The 24,697-nt window shown below is 39.4% G+C and overlaps 1 protein-coding gene across 3 annotated transcripts in view; it reads left to right on the forward strand.

Annotated features, from left to right (window-relative positions):
* Nucleotides 1-24,697, forward strand: part of LOC136856890 (fatty acyl-CoA reductase wat) — a 401,519-nt gene that overhangs the window by 250,991 nt on the left and 125,831 nt on the right. The gene's annotated exons all lie outside the window — the stretch shown is intronic.

Consider the following 24,697-nt stretch of genomic DNA (forward strand, 5'->3'; position numbering starts at 1 on the left):
GCGGCTGGAATTGATCAGATTTCTGGGGATATACTAAAGACAATGGGTTGGGATATAGTACCATATCTGAAGTCGGAGGAGCTATACCAGATGAATGGAGAGTTGCTATAGTAGCCCCTGTGTATAAAGGAAAGGGTGATAGACATAAAGCTGAAAATTACAGGCCAGTAAGTTTGACATGCATTGTATGTAAGCTTTGGGAAGGCATTCTTTCTGATTATATTAGACATGTTTGTGAAATTAATTACTGGTTCGATAGAAGGCAATTCGGTTTTAGGAAAGGTTATTCCACTGAAGCTCAACTTGTAGGATTCCAGCAAGATATAGCAGATATCTTGGATTCTGGAGGTCAAATGGACTGTATCGCGATTAACCTGTCTAAAGCATTTGATAGGGTGGATCATGGGAGACTACTGGCAAAAATGAGTGCAATTGGACTAGACAAAAGAGTGACTGAATGGGTTGCTATATTTCTAGAAAATAGATCTCAGAGAATTATAGTAGGTGAAGCTTTATCTGACCCTGTAATAATTAGGAGGGGAATTCCTCAAGGCAGTATTATCGGACCTTTATGTTTTCTTATATATATAAATGATATGAGTAAAGGAGTGGAATCGGAGGTAAGGCTTTTTGCGGATGATGTTATTCTCTATAGAGTGATAAATAAGTCACAAGATTGTGAGCAACTGCAACGTGACCTCGAAAATGTTATGAGATGGACAGCAGGCAATGGTATGTTAATAAACGGGGTTAAACTTCAGGTTGTGAGTTTCACAAATAGGAAAAGTCCTCTCAGTTTTAATTACTGCGTTGATGGGGTGAAAGTTCCTTTTGAGGATCATTGTAAGTATCTAGGTGTTAATATAAGGAAAGATCTTCATTGGGGTAATCACATAAATGGGATTGTAAATAAAGGGTACAGATCTCTGCACATGGTTATGAGGATGTTTAGGGGTTGTAGTAAGGATGTAAAGGAGAGTGCATATAAGTCTCTGGTAAGACCCTAACTAGAGTATGGTTCCATTGTATGGGACCCTCACCAGGATTACCTGATTCAAGAACTGGAAAAAATCCAAAGAAAAAGCAGCTCGATTTGTTCTGGGTGATTTCCGACAAAAGAGTAGCGTTACAAAAATGTTGCAAAGTTTGGGTTGGGAAGAACTGAGAGAAAGAAGAAGAGCTGCTCGACTAAGTGGTATGTTCCGAGCTGTCAGCGGAGAGATGGCGTGGAATGACATTAGTAGACGAATAAGTTTGAATGGCGTTTATAAAGGTAGGAAAGATCACAATATGAAGATAAAGTTGGAATTCAAGAGGACAGACTGGGGCAAATATTCATTTATAGGAAGGGGAGTTAGGGATTGGAATAACTTACCAAGGGAGATGTTCAATAAATTTCCAATTTCTTTGAAATCATTTAGGAAAAGGCTAGGAAAGCAACAGATAGGGAATCTGCCACCTGGACGACTGCCCTAAATGCAGATCAGTATTGATCGATCGATTGATTGATTGATTGATTGATTGATTGATTGATTGATTGATTGATTGATTGATTGATTGATTGATTGATTGATTGATTGATTGATTGATTGATTGATTGATTGATTGATTGATTGATTGATTGATTGATTGATTGATTGATTGTACGACCATTGGAACCCCATCTACCAAATTAACGTTCACATACCAGACGCTACAAAACATGTTCCCCTAATTTTTTTGAACTGTGTATATCAGTTTTGAATAGAAGTGCATGAGCGTCTTTCCTGGCTTTCTGTCCTGAGGATCTGAGAATTGCAATAATTGTTCAAAAATGAGATGTATCGTATCATGAACTTCCAATCTTACACGCGCGCCGCTTACTTTGCGGACAACTGGGTTAGATGAAAGCGAGGGGATTGGTACAAATAAGAGGGTGATTCACTTCACTCAGCTCGGATCTCCGTTGTCGTTAACCCGCGTTTCCAGTTTGAGAGCCTCTGTGGATAACGATTTTAACTGATGTATTCATTAAACTTCCTGTAATTATTAGAAGTGTGTGTAATAATTATTGCTTGTACAATACCAGCTGAGATCAGACAGGGTGGGAAGTAATGAAATGGCGTATGGCTTTGAGTGCCGGGAGTGTCATAGGACATGTTCGGCTCGCCAGATGCAGGTCATTTGATCTGACACCTTTAGGCGACCTGCGCGTCGTGATGAGGATGAAATGATGATGAAGACGACACATACACCCAGCCCTCGTGTCGGCAAAATTAACTAATTATGGTTAAAATTTCCGACCCCGCCGGGAATCGAACCCAGAACTCCTGTGGCCACAGGCCAGCACGCTAACCATTTAGCCATGGAGCCGTACAGGGTAGGAAGTGAAGGTATACATTCAGTTGTTCTACTCAGTTAAGAAAAGCCATAGGCTAATTCTACGTCACTTCATGTAAGCATTTTTGGCAATTAGTTGTCGACGATGTTCGTATTATATTCATTAGTTGACGGTTCCACCTACTCATACAGTGTATGCTGAATGACGAGTAACTTGAGCAGACAAACAGTACCAGGAATAAATTGCAACATTATTCAGCCATCAGAATATGTTACGAAATCTTACGTAATCACACATCGTAGGCTTCAGGCTATATCACTGAAAGTTGTCTCTCCGATCATCAGCATTGTTTTAGTGGCCAGATGTAGAGGAGTGGAAAGTTTAGGAGCTATGGAAATTTCTAGGAAATAAAGGCTTGTGTTACAATCGATTCCATTTCTACATGAATATGCCTAAACGATACGCTGTTATGTTATTATAATACATATTTTTAGTGATTAAGAAGTTATTTTGAAGAGTCTGGATTTTTCCGTAAATCACATTACTCATTGAGACTGCCTTGGGTGGTTCAGCTATACTTCTTCCCTGGGCTAAAGGTAATCAAGGGAAACAGTTCTGATCTTCTAAGGGCTATAAACGAAATTAGTAAACGGTTCTACCAAGAAAAGAAAATTGAGCAATAATATTGTGAGAATAGAAGACATAAATATACTGTCCCCGGTGAATCTGATAAATCATAACTCGGAAAACCGTAAAAGTAGTTAGTGGGACGTTAAAACAAACAAACAAACAAACAATATATCATAAAATGATCTTGTTCAGCATGGTGAAAAGTAGTTGTAAATGCTTATTGTAAATCAGGATGTAAGGTTATTAAAACTGTTTCCATACCAGTGCTTTTGCAAATTGATGTATTAGAAAATGTGTCATGTTTTTATTGTTAATTATGGAATTTTCACGATTTTTTCTAATCTGGTCATTCGCGCACTAAACTGAAATAATAAGTGAATTATCTTCTTTTCACTTCCAGTTATGTTCACACTGAGAAGCGTAGTTTTTAAAGCAATACTGGAATGGAAATTGCTCTTTGGGAGGAAGGATAATCATTTATAAGCTGTGTATGGTAAAAATCCAGGCTCGGAACAGAGTTTTTAAAAGGAAACTAATTTATTGAACACAGAGAGACTGAATCCTGTTTCAGTATTTAACTAAGGAGTCAGCTATGATCGTCGTCATAAAGACACTTTACATAACATTCAGAAAAATGATACCATTATTCCTGATCAGGATCAACTTCTGAAAGATCTAAGTCAACATTTGTAGAACCATTTATCCACAAATTGTGAAATGCAAAAAACCGGCTCTATCAGTGATAAAAGGCCCATAAGATATTCTTTTTATTTTCACTGATGGTCGGTAAAGGTCCATCGTCAAGTATGAATAATGAAATCTGCGAACTTTCCTTTTCCCCTCAGTTAAGGTTCAGAACATTGAAACATTTCTCTTTAACAAGCGTGTTCTAATACAACATACGTCCAATTTCTCGAGGCTACAGCAACCACTGAACATTTTTCATTAGGAATTCATCTTTGTTTATTTAACTGGCTGCAAAAAGCCCTCACTCCTTCATCAGACCATACACTAAAGGCTAAACCTTGTTGCTGCAACCATTCTCCTCTCACTCTTTCTGTTTTCTTCACTTCCTTGTAGTCATCAGACTAGCATCATCACAACATCGAATGGGTTTTTCTCCTTGCAAGTTCCGATAAGTTGAATCCGGTCGTTGGAATGATTGATCAATCAATGACACAACTGATCTGCATTTAGGGCAACCGTCCAGGTGGCGGATTCCCTATCAGTTCTTTACCTAGACTTGTCTTAATTAATGTCAAAGAAGTTGTAAATTGATCGAATATCTGCCTTGGTAAATGATTTAAATATCTAACTCCTCTTTCTTATAAACGAACATTTGTCCTAATTTGTCTCTTGGATTCCAATCTTATCTTCATTTTTGATATTTCCTACTTTTGAAAACACCACTCAACCTTATTCACCTACTAATGTTATTCCACGCCATCTCTCCCCTGATAGCACGGAACATACCACTTAGTCGAGCAGCTCGTCTCCTTATTTCCAAGTCTTCCCAGCCCAAAATATGCAATATATTCGTAACACTACTCTTCTGTTGGAAACCACCCAGAATAAATCCTCCTGCATTTCTTTCGATTTTTTCCAGTTCTTGAATCAAGTCATCTTGGGGAGGATCCCATACTCTACTTGTGATCATACAAGAATATGCCCTCTTCTTTACATCCTTACTACAACCCCTAAATACTCTCTAAACCATATGACGAAATATGTAACCATTATTTACGATCTTGTGAATGTGATTACCCCAGTCAAGATATTTTTTATGTTAACATCTAGGTACTTACAGTGATTCCCATGAGACATTCGAGCCTTGAACACAGTAATTAAAACTGAGAGGACTTGTCCTCTTGGTAAAACTCGCAGTCTGACTTTTCACCCCGTTTAACATCATACAATTGTACGCTGTCCATCTCACAACAATGTCAAGGTATTTATGCAGTCGGTCACAATCCTGTAACTTAGTTATTGCTCTATAGATTATAAACATCATCCGCAAAAATCCTTATCACTGATCACAGCTCTTTATTCATATAATTTAAATATACAAGAAGATATGAAGGTCCTATAATGCTTCCTTTAAGTAATTCCTCTCGTAAGAAGGGACTTGCATGAAATTGCCCGAAAATGTCATTTTTCGATTTATTTTTATTCATTAGTACAACTCATTGACAATAATTTCCTGAAGTTTCAGTATCCAAATCGCATCCTAAGAGTCATAAGATAATTTTCATTTTTGTTTGTGCTTAGTAATAACCTATTGTAATTAAGAGTAGTTTGAACTTAGTTTAAAATTAATATAGTGTATTGTAGTATATTATTATAAATTAGTGTGCATATTCTATTATTGTAAAATATTTGTGCAGTATAGTAGAAGTATCTGTAGAAACTCTCTTACTAGAATTCTGTTGTAATTAGGATAGACTTAACTGCAGTTTAGAATTGTGTAATTCTTGTGTATTCCTTTCGCTATTCAGTAATTAACGGCAGTTTTTCATCCTGTTAGGGTGTTGTAGGATAAAAACATAGTACGACTAAGTAGTATTGCAGTGTAGTGGTATATTAATTTCCTCATTGTCGTGTGATTTTTGTGTGCTATCCTAGACAATATTTCTTTCCCTTCATTTTCTTTGCACAGAATAAGTTATTTTATTTTTCCTTTTCTTTTCATTTTTCCGTAAATTAGGATAAGTAGTGCAAGTGTAGGAATTGTGGGTATGGCCAGGCATTATGGAGTGCGAGGGAGGAGTTTGAGAATTTGATGGAGATACTTAGGATTCTCTCAGAAGACAGAAAGGAAGGCAGGCCTCCCTCAAACAATATACAGGATACAGTAGGTGTAAAAGAGGGATGGGAAGGAAAGGGGGGAATTGTAAGAGACAAGTGATCTAATGTTTTAATGGGAAGGAGATGGCAGGCTAATGGCTCTATTCAGGACTAGAATTCAAGACAGATGTGTCTGAGAAATCTGTACGAGTCACTGCAGGTAGAACAAAAGAGGAAAGATGAGGAACAGGGGACTGTTGCTGAGAAGTGAGTAAGTAGAAGGAAGGGAAAAGGTACGAAACGGAAATGTAGACTAGAGGACAGGAAAAGAAAGGTCGAAAATGGTCATGGGGGGGGGGGGGAGAAAAGGGAGGAGGAAAAAACTCCTGCAGCCATCAGGAAAGACTGGGCTGACCAGGAGGGGAGGGGATCACATGAGGTGGATAGGATTGAAGCTCTGGTCATGGAGGATTCCATTGTTAGACATGTGGGGAAAGTGTGTGAAGGAAAGGAAACCAGGACAGAGTGTTATCCAGGAATTAGGATGAGGCTGATGTTAAGGAAAGTAGAAGAGAAGGAGAAGGGAAAGGAGAAGGTGGTAGTGTTTCACGTTGTTACCAACAACGTAAGGCAAGCAGGTTTAATTACCAACAATGTTGGAGATGTGTGGGTTATGGTAAATGCAGCACGGGTGAAGTTTAAAGAAGCGGAGATTGTTATCAGTGGAATACTGTGTAGGAGGGACACCAACTGGAAGTGAATGGGGACTTAAATAAGACCATGGAGTGAGAATGTGGGAAACTGGGCGTGAGATTTCTAGATCCTAATGGGTGGGTAGGAGATAGGGATATGCGCTCAGATGGCCTTCACTTAAACCGCAGTGGTACGTATAAGTTAGGAAATTTGTTTAGAAGGGTTATAGGGAGGTATATTCAGGGAAATAGGGTGGTCTAGGGAGCGGTGATAAGGTTACAAGGATGTTGAGTCAAGTAGGAATGACATAAAAATGTTAGTGTTGAACTCTAGAAGTATTGTAAAGAAAGGAATAGAATTAAGTAATGTTATAAATATATACTGAACTTACCAGATATAGTAACAGGAGTTGAATCATAGCTGAGAAATGATATAATGGATGCAGAAATGTTCTCGCGGTACTGGAGTGTGTATTGTAGAAACATGAAATGGCGCATTGCGTTTAGTGCCGGGAGTGTCTACGGACAAGTTCTGCTCGCCAGATGCAAGTCGTTTTTTAATTTGACGCCGTAGGTGACCTGCGCATCGTGATGAGGATGAAATGATGATGAATAAGACACATACACCCTGCCCCTGTGCTAGGGGAATTAACCAATTATGGTTAAAATTCCCGGCCCTGACGGGAATCGAACTCGGGACCCCTATGACCAAAGGCCAGCACGCTAACCATTTAGCCATTGAGCCTGACTTTACTGTAGAGACAGAAAAGGAATGGTAGGGAAGGGGGAGTATTCATTCTGGTGAAAGAAGAATTGTAAGCTACGAAAAATGTAAAGATGACAAACATGAAATTTTAGGTAAAGCCCATTTCTAAAGATAATATGGAACCTGATGCCATTGGAGTGTACACACTAGAAAAGGGTAGTGCTGACACTGATTCAGAATTATTTGATAAGATAATCAGCTATGAGGGAAACGATATGGAAAGGAATGAAAGACAGCTGATTCAGAAAGCGATGGAACCAACTAGAAGGAAGAATATTTTGGACGTGGTTTGGTAAAATCAGATGATCTCTATTGAGAAACCGAAGTAATAAATGGTATTAATGATCACGAAGCTGTTTTCGTCGTAGTTAAAAATACATGTGATAAAAAGAAAGGTCTTAAAAGTAGGTCTATTAGGCAGTACCATATGGCTGATAAAACAGGCATGAGGGAATTTTATAAAAGTAACTATGATCGCTAGAAAACTGTAAATTCTGGGATGGGTTTAAAGCAACTTTTGAGGAATGTGAAAATGGGTTTGTACCTTTAAAGGTGGTAAGAAATGGTAAAGACTCCATATATAATAATAGAGATGTAATGAGACTGCGAAGGAGGTGCAGATTGGAAAGAAGTAGAGTTAGAAATGACTGTGGAGGTGGGGAGAAATTGAAGGAACTTACTAAGAAATTGAATCTAGCAAAGAGGTCAGCTAAGAAAAACAAAATTGAAAGCATAATTGGCAGTCGCACAAATTTTAGTGAAACATGGAAGGGTATGTATAGGGAGGCAGAAACAGCTTCCAATAAGGATATTCCAGGAATCATTAATGAACAAGGGGAGTGTGTATGTGGGGACCATCACAAGGCAGAAGTATTCAGCCAGCAGTATGTAAAGTTTGTTGGTTACAAGGATGTCACGATAGAGGAGGTGACTAATACTAAAGAAGTATTGAAATTTACCTGTGGATAGTAACGACATTTACTGTACAATAATATACAGAAGTTGAAAACTAGAAAATCAGCTGGAATTGATAAGATTTCGGGGGATATACTAAAGACAATAGGTTGGGATATAGTACCATATGTGAAGTACTTATTTGGTTATTGTTTGCATGAAAGAGCTGTACCAAATTAATGGAGAGTTGCTATGTTAGCCCCTGTGTATAAAGGAAAGGGTAATAGACATAAAGTTGAAAATATTACAGGCCAGTCAGCTCGACATGCATTGTATAAGAAGCTCTTGGAAATCATTATTTCTGATAGTATTAGATATGTTTGTGAAATTAATAACTAGTTCGACAGGAGGCAGTTCGGGTTTAGAAAAGGTTATTCCACTGAAGCTCAACTTGTAGTATTTCAGCAATATACCAGGTGGCTCTCGAACGCCGTACTTTTTACTTATAAATGCCCCGCGGGAACAAATGATGAACGGTATGTCTACCAACTGATTTTTACAGGGGAACTACTGCCAGCGGGCAGGTTACGTCAGAGTATGAAGAGATAAGAAACGGAGTGTCGCTCGCAGCATGTTACTCAGCGCTACCGGTATAATGTACCCTTTGCATTACTAAACATCGTTTTCGACCGCATAGTTCTAGGCTGGTGTATGGTACAGCCGCACTATATTTGCTGTCTACATATCGGCAATGGCTGGTGTGATCAGCAGCGGTGAATACATAGACATTATTTTAAGCTGGACAACCTGGTCGGAGTGCAACAGAAGCTCCAAACCGACGTACGCCATCTACACACATATTTCGCAGAACAGTATTCGTTTTTGTTCCATACAATCAACTCTTTTATCGAGTTAAATGTCTACATGTCCATAAATTAATTTATTAAATTTCATTTACTGCATCTTTGGCGTGTCTACAAACAGTAGCGGCGGTTAGGGACTGGGGTGAGGAGGGTCAGTTGCTCGCACCCTCACTTTGTAGAGTAAATATTACATTTTATTCCACTTCAGCCACCTGGAATTAGGAATTATTTTAAAAAAGCTATTTGTACAAGCCTTGTTGTCTTATATGCTAAATCTTTCCTTTATTGTATAGCGCTACAGAAAGTAGTGGAGACTTTGCATGTGCTGTGAGGAAGGGTAGTAGGGGTACATATTTTTCTCCGAGGTCGTGACCATTGAGTAATAATTCACCCGCTTGCCACACGCATTCGTCAATCTGGCAGTCTCTTTATTGTCTGTTAGTTTCTTAGTGAGTATTCAAATACTAAATTATTTTCAATTGCATAATCATGCCGTACATCTGTGTAATTGTACCGGGCCTGCTGGCCGTGGGATTATGGGCGCGCAGCTGTGAGCTTGCACTCGAGAGATAGTGGTTTCGAACCCCACTGTCGGAAGCCCTGAAGATGGTTTTCCGTGGTTGCTAAGGCTGTACGTTAATTAAGGCCACGGCCGCTTCCTTCCCATAAGTTCTATCTATGTCGGTGCGACGTAAAGTCAATTGTAAAAAAGATATATTTAATTGTAATTGTAAGTTCAACGCGAGAGAATACCAACTTAACTTTCACAGGACTAAACTATTTCGTTTGTATTATGTTATAAATCTGCCCCGTGGATTATTCGTAATAATAGGGTTTTTTTTTTTTTTTTTGAGATTTTGATTCAATGCTGTATAGTAAAATTTTCACCAGGTCTCACAAACTTACTACGGGGCATTTACTTAAACACAAAGAAATAATTTAGGAACGTTGGTATTTGCTCCCGTTGAAATACGATTACAAGTGAATATATATAATTTTTGGTGCAATTTGCTTTACGTCGCACTGACATAGATAGGATTTATGGCGACGATGAGACAGGAAAGGGCTACGCGTGGAAAGGAAGCGACCGAGGCCTTAAATAAGGTACAACCCCAGCACTTGCCTGGTCAGTAAATAGGAAACCACGGGAAGCCAACTTCAGGGTTGCTGACAGTGGGATTCGAAACTACTATCTCCCGAGTGCAAGCTCAGAGCTGCGCACCCGTAACACCACGGCCACCTCGCCCCGTATAATTAAATAAAGTACAGCATGATTATGCAATTAAAAATCATTTAGTATTTGAATACTCACTAAGAAACTAACAGACACTAAAGAGACTGCCAGACTGATGAATGCGCGCGGCAAGAGGGTGAATTATAACTCAATGGCCACGACCTCGGCAAAAAAATGTGTACCCCTACTACTCTTCCTCATACCACATGCAAAGTCTCCACTACTTGCCGTAGCGCTATTCAAATTGGTTAGCCGCGACGAACAGCATTTTGTGCATATTTCCGTCAATAATTATGTTAATAATTAAAGAAAATAAACGAAGGAATTAGCAGATAAGATAACAAGGTCTGTACAAACAGTTTTTTAAAAAGAATTCCTATTTCCAGCTGGCAAAAGTGGAATAAAAATGTAATGTTTACTCCAGAAAGTGGTGGGGGGGGCTACTGACCCTCCTCGCTTCACCCCCTAATCACCGCTACGTTTTGTAGGCACGCCAAAGATGCAGAAAAGGAAGTCTAATAACTTATGAATTTATTCTTGTGTAGACTTTCCATTCGATGGAAGAGTTGCTTGTATGAAACAAAAACTAATACTGTTCGATGAAGTACGTGTGTAGAAGGCATACGTCTGTTTGGAGCTTCTGTTGCATTCCGACCAGGTTGTCCAGATTAAAATAATGTCTGTTTATTCGTCGCTACTCTACACACTAGCCATTGCTGATATGCAGACAGCATATATAGTGCGGCTCTACCATACACCAGCCTAGAACTATGCGGTCGAAAACGATGTTTACTTATGCAAGGGGTGCATTATACCGGTAGCGCTGAGTAACATGCTGCGAGCGACACTCCGTTTCTTATCTCTTTATATTCTGACGTAACCTCCCCGCTGGCAGTAGTTCCCCTGTGAAAATCAGTTGGTAGACATCCCATTCATCAATTCTGCATGCTGGGCATTTATAAGTAGAAAGTACGGCGTTCGAGAGCCACCTGGTATATAGCAGATATCTTGTATTCAGGAGGTCAAATGGACTGTATCGCGATTGATCTGTCTAAGCATTTGATAGGGCGGATCATGGGAGACAACTGGAAAAAATGAGTGCAATTGACTAGACAAAAGAGTGACTGAACGGGTGTATACATTCTAGAAAATGGAACTCAGAGAATTAGAGTAGGCGAAGCTTTATCTGACCTAGTAATAATTACAAGGAGGAATTCCTCAAGGCATTATTATTGGACCTTTATGTTTTCTTATATATATATAAATGATATGAGTAAAAAAGTGGAATACGAGATAAGGCTTTTGCGGACGATGTTATTCTCTACAGAGTAACAAATAAGTTACAAGATTATGAGCAAATGCAAAATGACCTCGATAATGTTGTGAGATGGACAGTAGGCAATGGTATGATGATAAACGGAATTAAAAGTCAGGTTGTGAATTTCACAAATGAGGAAAAGTTCTCCCATTTTTCATTACTGCGTTGATGGGGTGAAGGTTCCTCGTGGGGATCATTGTAAGTACCTAGGTGTTAATATAAGGAAAGATTTTCATTGGGGTAATCACATAAATGGGATTGTACATAAAGGGTACAGATCATTGCACATGGTTATGAGAATATTTAGGGTTGTAGTAAGGAAGCAAAGGAGAAGGCATATAACTCTGGAAAGACCCGAACAAGAGTATGGTTCCAGTGCATGGAACTCTCACCAGGATTACTTGATTCAAGAACTAGTAAAAATCCAAAGAAAAGCAGTTCCATTTTGTTCTGGGTGATTTCCGACAAAAAAGTAATATTACAAAAACATTGCAAAGTTTTGCTGGGAACACTTGTTGGAATTCAAGAGGACAAATTGGAGCAAATATTCGTTTATAGGAAGGGAATTAGGGATTGGAATAACTTACCAAGGGAAATGTTCAAAAAATTTCAAATTTCTTTGACATTATTTAAGTCTAGGAAAACAACAGATAAAGAATCTGCCACCTGGGCGACTGCCCTTAATGCAGATCAGCATTCATTCATTCATTCATTCATTCATTCATTCATTCATTCATTCATTCATTCATTCATTCATTCATTCATTCATTCATTGATTGATTGATTGATTGATTGATTGATTGATTGATTGATTGATTGATTGATTGATTGATTGATTGATTGATTGATTGATTGATTGATTGATTGATTGATTGATTGATTGATTGATTGATTGATTGTAACATGTTCATCCTGCCACGCCCACTTAGCGCAGAGCCTCATCAGTATTAGTTATATAATTAGTGCTTCTGAGCACTTCCTTCAAGCAAACCAAGACCGACTCCAATCCTCAGACCTTAATGCTATTCTCGATCGTTCAAAGATGGCGAATCGAGTAGCCGGAATTGTTGGAAATCTGGGTTTGTTTTGGTTTGTTGTTATTGTATGCAGTCTGTGTAATTTTATGAAAGTTGACGATAAATGTTAGTTTATTTGTAGAATATAAATGTGCGAGTGTATTTATATGAGTCAATGGACACATACGATCTGTAATTATACGCAGTAATATGAGAATATGCTTGTTTTGATCGTGTTTTTACCCATTAAAGAACATGAGTGCACTAGGTGGACCAGGTTTTAGTCTAACTATGGCAATGCCTCTCATACAACCATTCTTAAGTTTCCTACGGAATAGAACATTAAGATAGAAATGGATTAGAATATACATCGTGATTATTTTGAAGTCCATGACAAAACTGTAGCGTGCATACATCATTTTGAGAATGTCTGAGGTTAGGGAAGTCATTTCTCTGCTTCCAAACTATTCGTGTTCCTCAAAAAATATTAATTTAGATAGAATATGATTGATAGTGTGTCATTTCGTCAGTGTCTATGTGCTTCAAAGTGTCGAGTGATTTAAATGCAAGTTTATTTTACAATAATCTGTGCTTTGCCTGAGGAAATGTTTGGCTGGATCTTGGAGTATAACAAAACCTATGAGTGTGACAGTTGGAGCAATCTGTATACTGTTACACAGAATAAATAATGACTTAGAGGGATTAGCTGGGTTTGTAACGTAGCGTTATCTGTTATCAAGCAGACTGCGCCGAACTGAAGCTCGTGCATGTGGTTAAATATCAATGTTTAATCAATAGAGTTTTGCACTCATGTTCTTTAATGGGTAAAAACCTATTATATCTTTAATGTCTGAACGTTTCATTACTAAAGTTACTATCATTGTGTGAAGTACTGTTATGCCATATGTCAACATTATGTTAACATTACCAGGGCCGTTTATTGGATTAACATAATCATTTGGGTGTACTTGGGCTGAGTGACTCAGACGGTTAAGGCGCTGGCCTTCTGACCCCAAGTTGGCAGATTCGATCCTGGCTCAGTCCGGTGCTATTTGAAGGTGCTCAAATACGTCAGCCTCGTGTCGGTAGATTTAGTGGCATGTAAAAGAACTACTGCAGGACTAAGTTTCGGCACTTCGACGTCTTCGAAAACCGTAACAAATGTAGTTAGTGGGACTTAAAGCCAATAACATTATTATTTCGGGTGCACTTCCTGTTCGTTGGGTGCTATATTTATGGAATTGTCCACCACTTCGAAACTAAGGCAACAAATTTTGTTTCAATGTTCTCAAAAGAGCGAATAAATCGAGGAATTTCGTACCTTAATTTCTTTTGAAACATTCAAAATGTTAGAAGTATCATTTTAACAGTTTTATAATGTATTTTCATCTATCCAGTGAAGTGAAATCTAAGAAAAAGCGTTATTTGACGAACTGAAATTTCTAAATTGTAACGGGGTTACCCGTGGAGCAGAAAGAGGTTAAAGAAGGTGCCGGGGTGAATGGGTCTATCAACAATATCAAAATTAATTTAAAACTTGAACTGAAAGTTATATTTTTTCAAAAAAACAACAACTCAACTAATAACAACATGTCAGGTACAAAAGCAATCTTGAAACAAGACTAGGAAAGTCCAAGATTAGTGATTTTTACAGATTCTGGGATTCAAGCCACTAGTTTTACAATTTTACAAATGGAAGTGGTATTATTTAGTTAAGGGCAGAAATCCCCTAGTTCAAGAGCACTTGCTCCCTAAATCACAATATCTAGCCTCCCAAAGGCACACTTTACTGTTACAAAACTTTGAAAAAGAGCTAAGAGGCTCTCAGTTTTCCAAGCCTACACAAGGCAACATTACATCAAGATATACAGTGGCCTCTCAAGCCACAAACTACAACGCAGGGGTATTTAGTACCCAAGCTACAGGACCTTTGCGAAAAAATAACAGGTTAGATAACTGACCCAAACACAAAATGAATGGAGGCGTACCCTGCACTACAGATAATGAAATATAAAATCCTACAGGGCACTTGGCCGATGAAACTGGGGCTATTCCCACATTTACTAAGATGCTCGTATGGAAATAACTTTAATACATTACAGGAACGAAAGGTGGCGAAAACGTAGCCACCTCAAACCAAGATGAAGGGGAGCTCGGGAGGGTACCCCACTCTCTATCCCCGATTTACAGTTAAAGATTTAATGAAGTTTTTACATAAGCTAAAGGAAAATTACATTTTAGAGAAGTATTGTTATATAATTAAAGACTCGGACCTCCCCTCGAATTAAACTGCGGAGGTAGCAAGAAAGAATGATTTTATGTGGCCATTACCTTATAGATGTTCTGCTGACCGAAGAAAGAGGCGGCCCCGCCTCCTGCCTTAACACACATGCTTATCAAGACGGTGATCAATTGACCAGGAAACATTTTCACTTCGAGTGGCTATTTCTAGCCGAGTGCAGCCCTTGTAAGGCAGACCATCCGATGAGGGTGGGCGGCATCTGCCATGTGTAGGTAACTGCGTGTTATTGTGGTGGAGGATATTGTTATGTGTGGTGTCTGAGTTGCAGGGAGGGTGGGGACAGCACAAACACCCAGCCCCAGGGCCATTCGAATTAACCAATGAAGGTTAAAATCCCCGACCCGGCCGGGAATCGAACCCGGGACCCTCTGAACCGAAGGCCAGTACGCTGACCATTCAGCCAACGAGTCGGACAAAGTAAACTCGTTTCCTCATCCCGAGGTGGTGTAGCTCTTTTCAGGCACACCCCCATTGGAGGTGAGCTGCATGTACCATTTCAACCACATACCAGCCCTCCTGCCATTATTAATTTTCTGGCAGTACCAGGAATCGAACCCGGGCCCCCAAGGATGGCAGCTAATAACACTAACCGTTACGCAACGGAGGCGGACGACCACGAAACATGAAAAGCCGCAGTTTATATACCCTCAGGGAAGGTTCGAGAGCATTCAAGACTAATTCAGCCACACCCTCTCAATTTAATTGATTAATCTCAAAGTTACATTCAGAATCGAACAAGAAGCCTGTGATAGGTTGAAAATTAATTACAGAAATTCCTGATTGGCTAAATTCAAAACTGGCGGAAAGAAAAGGAAGGGTTGCCAACCCAAAAATAGAACATAGATTCCGTTATGGACAACCTAAAAATACAAAACTTCTTTAAGTTATATGTTCTTTCATTTTGCACCAAAGTGCATGATCATAGTTTTTAATAGTGTCTTCTGTAGAAAAATGTCCAAACTTCTTGATGCATAGCAAAACAAAACAAGGAGAAATTCAGTCAGTTTTGGAAATTTCACAACAAAATAATTACTTAATATTTCAGTGGTGACATCTTCTTATTCAAGTTCCAAGTTCGTGTAGTTTCAATTTCACCTTTTGACCGAAAGAGTTCATTAAGGCGCTTATTTTGAATGCGCGGCGTTGAGATGTACCTCGCGGTACATAAATATTCAGCTTGTTGGTCTCTTTTTAGTAGAATACATGGGATTCTTGTTGGCGAAGCGTTTTCATACGTGCAATAGTGATTTTCCCTATGATGGTACATTTATCATGTTAATTTACCGCCGTTTGTATAATATGTACGTGGTATTTTCGTGTTAGTCAATACCAGCAATCCGGCTACTTCGGTCGCCATGTTTTGTTTATATTACGGTCTGACGATTGGAGTCGGTCTTGAGCAAACGTACTTTGGAAACACCAACAGGGCTATGGAGTATATTCTCTTTGTTTTGCATATCATATGTGACTGTTGGATACTCTCCTTGGATGGACAATCATAATTGTTACATCCAGAGACTAAATGGAATGCACCCACCAGTTTTGTACTCTTTGGCCTGAGAACAGATTCTCTGCAAAAAGAAAAGGGCGATGTAAATTACGTTTAAGATTGTGGCTAATAATAAAAGCCAACACCTGTGTAACTATCAGACAAACTCCGTTTATCGTGTAGATTTTTGGGTTCGACATAACATTAGTGGCGACCGCGACAGGACGTGACCAAAGCGGTAATTTGAAATGTATAAGTTGACTAAATCGAGAAAACCAATACGTGCTATGTTCACGAAAACATACGATGCGGTGATGGCGGAAACAGACCCCAACAAGGTAAGATTGCATTTTTCTAAACTACAACGACTAGCAAATGAACTGAAGGATGCCCATGAGAAAATATTAGAAGTGCTTCTCGACGACAGTGACGAAGAAAAAAACACAAGATGAAAAGGAAGGTGCCAGTGCTACCTTGGGTAACCAAAACTGTAGCCAGGATGTTCTTCTGCACACCCTCTTGGTGAAGATTACAGGAAGGAAAGGGGATCGGGTAGTAAGAGCACTCATAGATAGTGAATCACAGCATTCATATACTGTATATTTAAGAACCATCGCACTGGAGCCATCAGGATCTGAAAACATGATTCATGTTCTGTTTGGAGGAACTGAATCAAAAGGGCATGTACATTTTAATTATCAAATACAGTTGAGCAGAGTAGATGACAGGTACACATGTACGATCCCGTAATGGATCAATCGATTATTTGTGGTACTGTCCCTAGAATCCAAAATGGTCCTTGGATGAACGAACTCGGAATTTTTCTCTCTGATTCTGGAGAAGGGACGCCTGAAATTGAATTGGTTTTAGGAGCGGACACCTACGGAACACTTCTCACTGGAAGAATAAAAACCATGGGATCTTGACCAGTGCCTGTTGAGACTCGACTTCGGTGGGTTGTTACGGGTAGGCTTTCTCCGAACAGTCTCTCCGACTCGTCCAGTATGGTGGTAACTGCAATGTTGACTTTAAACACTGCAATCACTGATTTATGGAAGTTGGTGACCCTGGGAAGTGGGGATCCTGCTGAGAACACATCAATGAAATAAATAGAAATGGCTCCCTTGGATCATTTTAAGACTATCTCAATCGACGAGTATGTCCGTTACGAAGTCCATCTACCATGGAATGAGGTATCTCAGGAGCTCCGCGACAATTTGGCAATTGCTGAGAAAAGGTGCAGGATGACGACTAACAAACTGTTGAATGGCAACAAGTATCAGAAATACAATGTTGTGTTTCAGGATTGGCTTCAAGAAGGGATTATTGAAGATGTACCCTTTCAAATTGAAAATAAATGTCACTATTTACCTCATAGAGGTGTATTCAAAGAAAATTCAACCACAAGGTTAAGACCCACGTTTGAAGCCTCTTGCCGGGGGAAGTAAAGTCCATCTTTGAATGAGTTCCTGGAGAAAGGACCAAATCTGCTGGACAAACTCCACCTATTCTGGTCAGGTTCGCCGTCGTGAAATTGGAGTAATTTCGGACATAAATAGGGTCTTCTTGCAAATTTCTGTTGATCCTTCAGACAGAGATTTCTTGAGATTCCTATGGTGGGAGGTTTCCTCCATAAAGAAATTCAAGAAATTCCGACATCGACGAGTTGTATTTGGGCTCAAGTGCAGCCCATTCTTGTTGGGTGCAGTTCTTGATCTCCATTAAAAACAGCCCACCTGAACTGCAAGAAACAGTACAGATATTAAATAGCTCATTCTATGTCGAAAACTGCGTAACATTCCTTGATTCAGAGGAAGAAACGACCCAGTTTGTTGAGAAATCTATTAAACTACGTTTAGGAGCCAGATTTGAACTACGTGGCTGGGAACGCACCTCAAGGGGAATAGAGAGTACGTTTGAGAAGATTTCTCCTATACTTGGATTATTGTGGGACAAGGAAGAAGATGTATTGTACTGTGATATGAGGCCTCAAAATGAGACTGGAAGTGTTACACGAAGAAAAAATCTTGTCATCTGCTCAGAGGGTTTTTGATCCCATTGGATTTTCATGTCCTCTGATCCTATTCTCTAAACTTCCCATTCAGGATGGCTGGAATTCGAAGATTGGGTGGGATGATCCACTGCCAGAGGATGTACGGTTTAGAAGTTTAGAAAATCGGAAGCTGAAGTTTGGCGACTTTCTGAAGTGAAAATACCGAGACGTTTTGTAGTAAGCAAGTCTGAACAAACCTGGAGTTTACATACATTTTGTCAGAGAAAGTCTGAACTTGAACATCTCTGAGTTTTATTGGACGGAATCTTCAGCGGTATTGTATTGGATCAAGAGAGATGAGTCATGGGGAGTATTTGTGAACAATTGAGTGAAGGACAGTGCTTATGCTACAGCTGTATTCATAAGAATCTGTACCGGTACTGAAGAGATTGTTTCTGTTCAGCTGGTCATGGCAAAGACAAGGGTTTCACCTCTCAAGGAAATTTCGATGCTACGATTGGAACTCCTGGCATGTTGTATTGGTAGTCGACTAGGAAACTCGGTCAGAGAAAGTCTGAACTTGAACATCTCTGAGTTTTATTGGACGGGATCTTCAGCGGTATTGTATTGGATCAAGAGAGATTAGTCATGGGGAGTATTTGTGAACAATTGAGTGAAGGAGATTAGATCTTTGACGTGACAAGAAGACTGGAGGCATGTTCCTGTGGAGCAGAATCCAGCTGACCTTCCATCTCAAGGCTGTTCCCTAGAAGCCTTTATAGATTCCAAATGGTGGGAGGGTCCTCACTGGTTTAAGTTGGCAGAAGGGGAATGGCCGACATCAGAGGTTGATGTGGATGATCCCATCATCAAACAGAGAGAAGAAAAAACTCCATCATTGATCAATTTCTTAGCGAAGGATGGAGATGCCTGGTACCTAAATAGATTTTCCAAGTTTTCTCAAATTGTCAGGCTCATAGGACGGATACTGCGATTTGTTGGAAAATCACTGAAACGTAGAAGTTGTGGAAGTAGGGGTGATCTCTCTGTTTCAGAACTACTACAGGGTGAGAGAAGGCTCCTGCGTCTTGTCCAGACACGGGTTCTGGAAGAAGCTGAAAGACGACGACTGAACTCCCTTTGCACCTTTGTGGGCCAAGATGGTATTCTGAAACTGAAGACTAAAATTGTCCAACAAGAAGATCAGAAAAATTTTAGATATCCCATTCTTCTGCCTTTCAGTCACAAACTTGTGGAGATTCTAATCCGAGACTACCACATAAAATATTATCATGCGGGTGTTGAGGTGTTACTTAGAATATTAAGGGAAGAATACTTGATTTTTAAGAGGTCGGAAGACAGTACTGAGGGTGATCACAAAATGTGTCAAATGTCGACAATTTGAGTCGAAAAAATTGATGTAGATCCTGCACCATTGTCAGAAGATAGAGTGAAAGATTCAACAGTCTTCGAGGTCAGTGAGGTTGATCTTGCTGGGTCGTTGATTTTAAGGGGCGGAGAGAAAGCTTGGATTTTGTTGTTTACTTGTGCTGTGTATCGTGCGGTACATATTTTATCTGGTGTTAAACCTTTCCATAGAAGCATTTCTTCAAGGTGTTAGGAGATTTGTTGGAACACGGGGACGATCCAGAGTTATATACAGTGACAATGTTACCAATTTCACAGGGGCTATGAATTCCTTTGACTGTTATTGGACTGGCATAAGAAAGAAGAGGAAATATCTTCAAGGAGGATCCAGTGGCTGCTTGGTGGGGGGGACGGTGGGATAGGATCATTCATATGGTCAATAAGTTGTTGAATAGGACATTGAGAAGAGCCTCTCTCATCTATGAAGAGGCCTTGACTGTCCCATGTGATGTGGAGTCTGTGGTAAATTCTAGGCCTTTGACATACCTGTCTGAGATCCAAGCGACTTAGTCCATTAACTCCAGCAATGTTCCTGCAGGACAACCGGTCCATTGGAGTTCCTGATCTCAATTGCCTTGGCAAGACCGACCTCAGAAAACGCGCCAAGTACCTGCAGCGTTTACGGGAGTAACTGAGAAAAAGATTCCGTGATGATTACCTGAGCATTTTAGTACAGCCGCAAGTTGAAGAAAAGTGTCGAAGGATGCTGAAGATTGGTGACATTATGTTAGTAGGCTTTGACCAGAAGATCAGAAAAGAACCGATTGGCCTTTGGGTAAAATGATTTGAGATGTTTCCTGGTAAAGATGGTAACAGAAGAGTAGTTCGCGCGCAGACTGCTGGACGGGACATGATCATGTCCTTTCAACATTTGTACCCCCTGGAGATGACTTCATCGCAGGATACCTTTCCAATAGAAAACGATTGAGATAATGAGCAGGAAAGTATTGTTTCTGCTGTAAAAAAACTAAGTCAAAACGAAAATTGGACGTTTGGTAAAACTCCCTGCACGATATAGGACTTAAGTTTTGTGATATGTTCTTGTGTTAAACTGTGTAGGCGAAATGAATGTCAGATTATTTTTAATTGGTTCATTTTGGTTTTCTGGGGAATAAAGAAAACCAAAAGGTGGGATGTATGTTACATCCAGAAACTAAATGGAATGCACCCACCAGTTTTGTACTATTTGGTCTGAGAACAGATTATTTGTAATAAAGAAAGGACGATGTAGTTTAAGATTGTGGGAAATAACAAAAGCCAACACATATGTAACTATCAGACGAACTCCGTTTATCGGGTAGATTTTCGGGTCCGACATAATAATCTTTGTTTACAAAGTGTGATTACTTCTTACTTGTATTTGCTTTAGTTCTTTCAATAACTTCTCGTTGTTTTAATTCTGTTTATTTAAATCAGGCCACGACCACGAAAAGTGTTTTTTTTAATGTGTAAGAAGCATGTGCGTGCTCTAATAAATTCTAGGCAATAGTAATGGAGGTTAGGTCTGACGAGATCACAGATGAACACCCCATAAACAATTTGCTCCCCATTAGGTGCTGTTGTTATAAACATGCTCATTGGGATGACATTCATTATAATGACAAGCAAAGTCTTCCTGAATCGATTCTGAACGTCATCAAGCCAACATTCAGGTTCTGTCCAATCCTGAGTTACTCAAAAAGTATTTTCGTTAATCATGGGGTCATCGAATTTATAGATTGCAAAACACTTCAATTCTTTTGTTAAACTTATAAAAAATGGTGAGAAGATGCATTTAACCATTGTTAAACTTTCTATAGAATTTCAGGTATGTACCTGAAAAATTGTTGTTTTGGTGGATGGTTATATTTGCACATATGTACGTCTCCGTTAATCATTACAGGATCTGATAATGCTTAACCTACTCTTATGCTCTGGGTTCTATTTGCTAGACATTCTTTTGTTTGTTTGTTTGTCTGTTTGTTTGTTTGTTTGTTTGTTTGTTTGTTTGTTTGTTTGTTTGTTTGTTTGTTTGTTTGTTTGTTTGTTTGTTTGTTTGTTTGTTTGTTTGTTTGTTTGTTTTTACCATTTGATTTTACGTCTCACCGACACAGATAGGTCTTATGGCGACAAGGGATAGGAAATGGCTAGCAGCGGGAAGGAAGTGACCGTGGCCTTAATTAAGGTACAATCACAGCATTTACATGGTGTAAAAATGGGAAACCATGTAAAACTATCTTCAAGGCTGTCGACAGTGGGGCTCGAACCCACTATCTCCCGAATGCAATTTGACAGCTACGTGACCCAAACAGTGCAGCCAATCGCTCGGTCCACGTAAATGCAGCAATCAGGCTCGCTGTACAGACCTCGCTTTGTTCAAGAAAAAGAAGAATAAGGATAACCAGTTCAGTTCACCTAAGTGTTTGAAATCCGAGCTAAGCTAATTAGTTAAGAGAAATATACTGGTACAAATCTTAACGTCCACACAATCTTCATCTTTTTCGGTGTCGTTCTAGATGCGACCGTGCCGCATGCGACCCGTGCCACTAGCGACCGCATAATCTGTAACCGTGCCGGATGCGACCGGCGTTGACAACCCAGGTTTCATTTTAATAAGCTATGCCGTCATCCAAGATAAGGTAAGCTAAATCAAAACCAGAAAAAGTTAGAAAATAGGCGAAAAATGTACAGCACTGCTTACCGGATAGGGAATGAAATTGTCCTTGCGAACTACTATAACCGCAAACCGTTTACAACACTTAATTATGTACATACTGAATTAGTTGGCGGGAAATACAGCCTATATACGCCTTCACGGAGAACAATTCCAACGATTCCGAGAAAGGTTTATAAATAATAATTAATGAGTACATTTATATGACAAAAGTTTAAATACAGTAAACGATGCATCTATTATAACGCACACAAAGGTAATATTTAAAACCAACTCAAGAACTCGTCGTTGAAAACTAAATCAATATAACGTATAATTTGGAATGCCATAAACGGAGATATTTCTTCCGCAGAGGAAACATAGACGGGTCATAAATAATGCAAGAGATATTTTACGGTCAAGCCCCTAAAAATGTGGGGGAGGGGAGGAAATGTACAATCAGGTAATTCTGAATGCTAGAATAATGTAAGTTCAGTTATATTTTAAAGAAGATTATGTTTTGATTTTCAGTTACCTTATCTATAAATACAGTTCTTGGATCAGTCCCTGGATTTTCTGGAAAAAGAAGTGACAGAACAGTATCTTTCTAAATTGCTTCTGAAGAATTTACTTCGAAGTACTAGCACTATGAGCAATTTCACCACTCCTATAAGCAGCTACTGCCCCTACTCTATGTAACACTCCTATGGAAAAGTGGTAGTTTTTGCAACATGAAATATGGTGATGCGTTTACTATTTATCCTACAACATGTCCATATATGGAGCTGCGTTTCCATGTCTGGAAGAAGGTACCAAACAGGTTACCTCAGTGCGATACAGTTACTGCGGGAGACGGCTGGATTCGAATGCCCCATCGGCCATCCTCAAAATAGTCTTTCGTGGTTTCCCATTTTCATCTCCAGCCAAATACCGGGATGGTACCTTTTTTCATGGCCATGACCATTTCCTTCCCATTTCTAGCCCGTAAAATTACACCTACACCCACAAACAACATCCTCATACAGTAGTATATGAGGTGTACCGGGAATTGCAGCTACAGATCTGACGAGCCGAACGTGTCCTCGGACTAAAAGTCGTGCGCTAAGAGAAAAAAATTTGAAACGTTCAAGGTAACCATAAGAAGTGGTAGGTAGCAAATACTTTGAAGTTTCGTAAGGTCATGTTACATAATCAAAGCACATTCCAGTATATACAGAATGGAACGTAACTGATGCACCAAATTCACACAAGAGATCTTGGAGAGAGGATCATAATGTCGTAATTTACAGGTCTGTATCTTGCACCGTTACGCTAAAAGTTGGGAGAAAGGAGACGAACTGCTCGAATAAGCGGTATGTTCCGAGCTGTCAGTGAAGAGATGGCGTGGAATAACATTAGTAGACGAGTAAGTTTGAGTGGTGCTTTTAAAAGTAGGAAAGATCACAATATGAAGCTGGAATTCTAGAGGTCAAATTGGGTAATTTACCAAGAGAAAGTGTTCGATATACAGTGGACGCCATTTATTGTAATCACGAATAATGTTATCAACCGCATTATATAATCACTGTTATTAAGTCCCGTACGGACAAATACTGAAACATTGAAAATCTTACGTTTATTGTGATCATGAATTCGGTTTATGTTATCACATTTGCTTTCAAGGATTTCGTTCTCAAGTATGCAAGTAGAGTGCATACAAGAGAATTACCAGAAGCAGAGGAGAATGGTGAACTTTGTCCAGCAGGCTTAACGGAAAATAAATTTCAGGAATGGATGAACAGTGATGAGGGCATCATTACTGATGCGAAACAGACAGAAGACGACATATGCGAGGCAGTTACTCCCGCAGAAAGAGATATGAGAGGTAAAGAGCCCGGAGCAGAAGATAGCGATGCGGATAATGACGATGTTGGTGAAACTTCACGAACACCAATGAATGTTGAAATGCGACAGGCGCTAAATATCTTGAGACGAGGTTTTCAGCGTAGGTCAGTGGACTTTCAAGAACATTATGAATATGAAAGATTCATTAATGGCCTTTGAGAGACAACCAGAAGGAAACAAAAATTAGGGACTATTTTACATAGCTGAAAACAGTTAACTGTATTGTAGTGCATGTAGGTTATGAATAAATACAGGACGCTACCTATCAATTTTTATTTTTCGGCTAATGTTATCAATCGGTTAATGTTATCAAATCATCTTCGTCCCAGAGTGATCATAATAAGCGGCGTCCACTGTATTTCCAAATTCTCTTAAATTATTTAAGAAAATACTAGGTAAACAGCCGATAGGCAATTTGACACTTCGGCGACTGCCCTAAATACAGAGTAGTA

This window comes from Anabrus simplex, chromosome 1 (genome assembly GCF_040414725.1).
Source record: "Anabrus simplex isolate iqAnaSimp1 chromosome 1, ASM4041472v1, whole genome shotgun sequence".
In the NCBI taxonomy this organism is placed as follows: domain Eukaryota; kingdom Metazoa; phylum Arthropoda; class Insecta; order Orthoptera; family Tettigoniidae; genus Anabrus; species Anabrus simplex.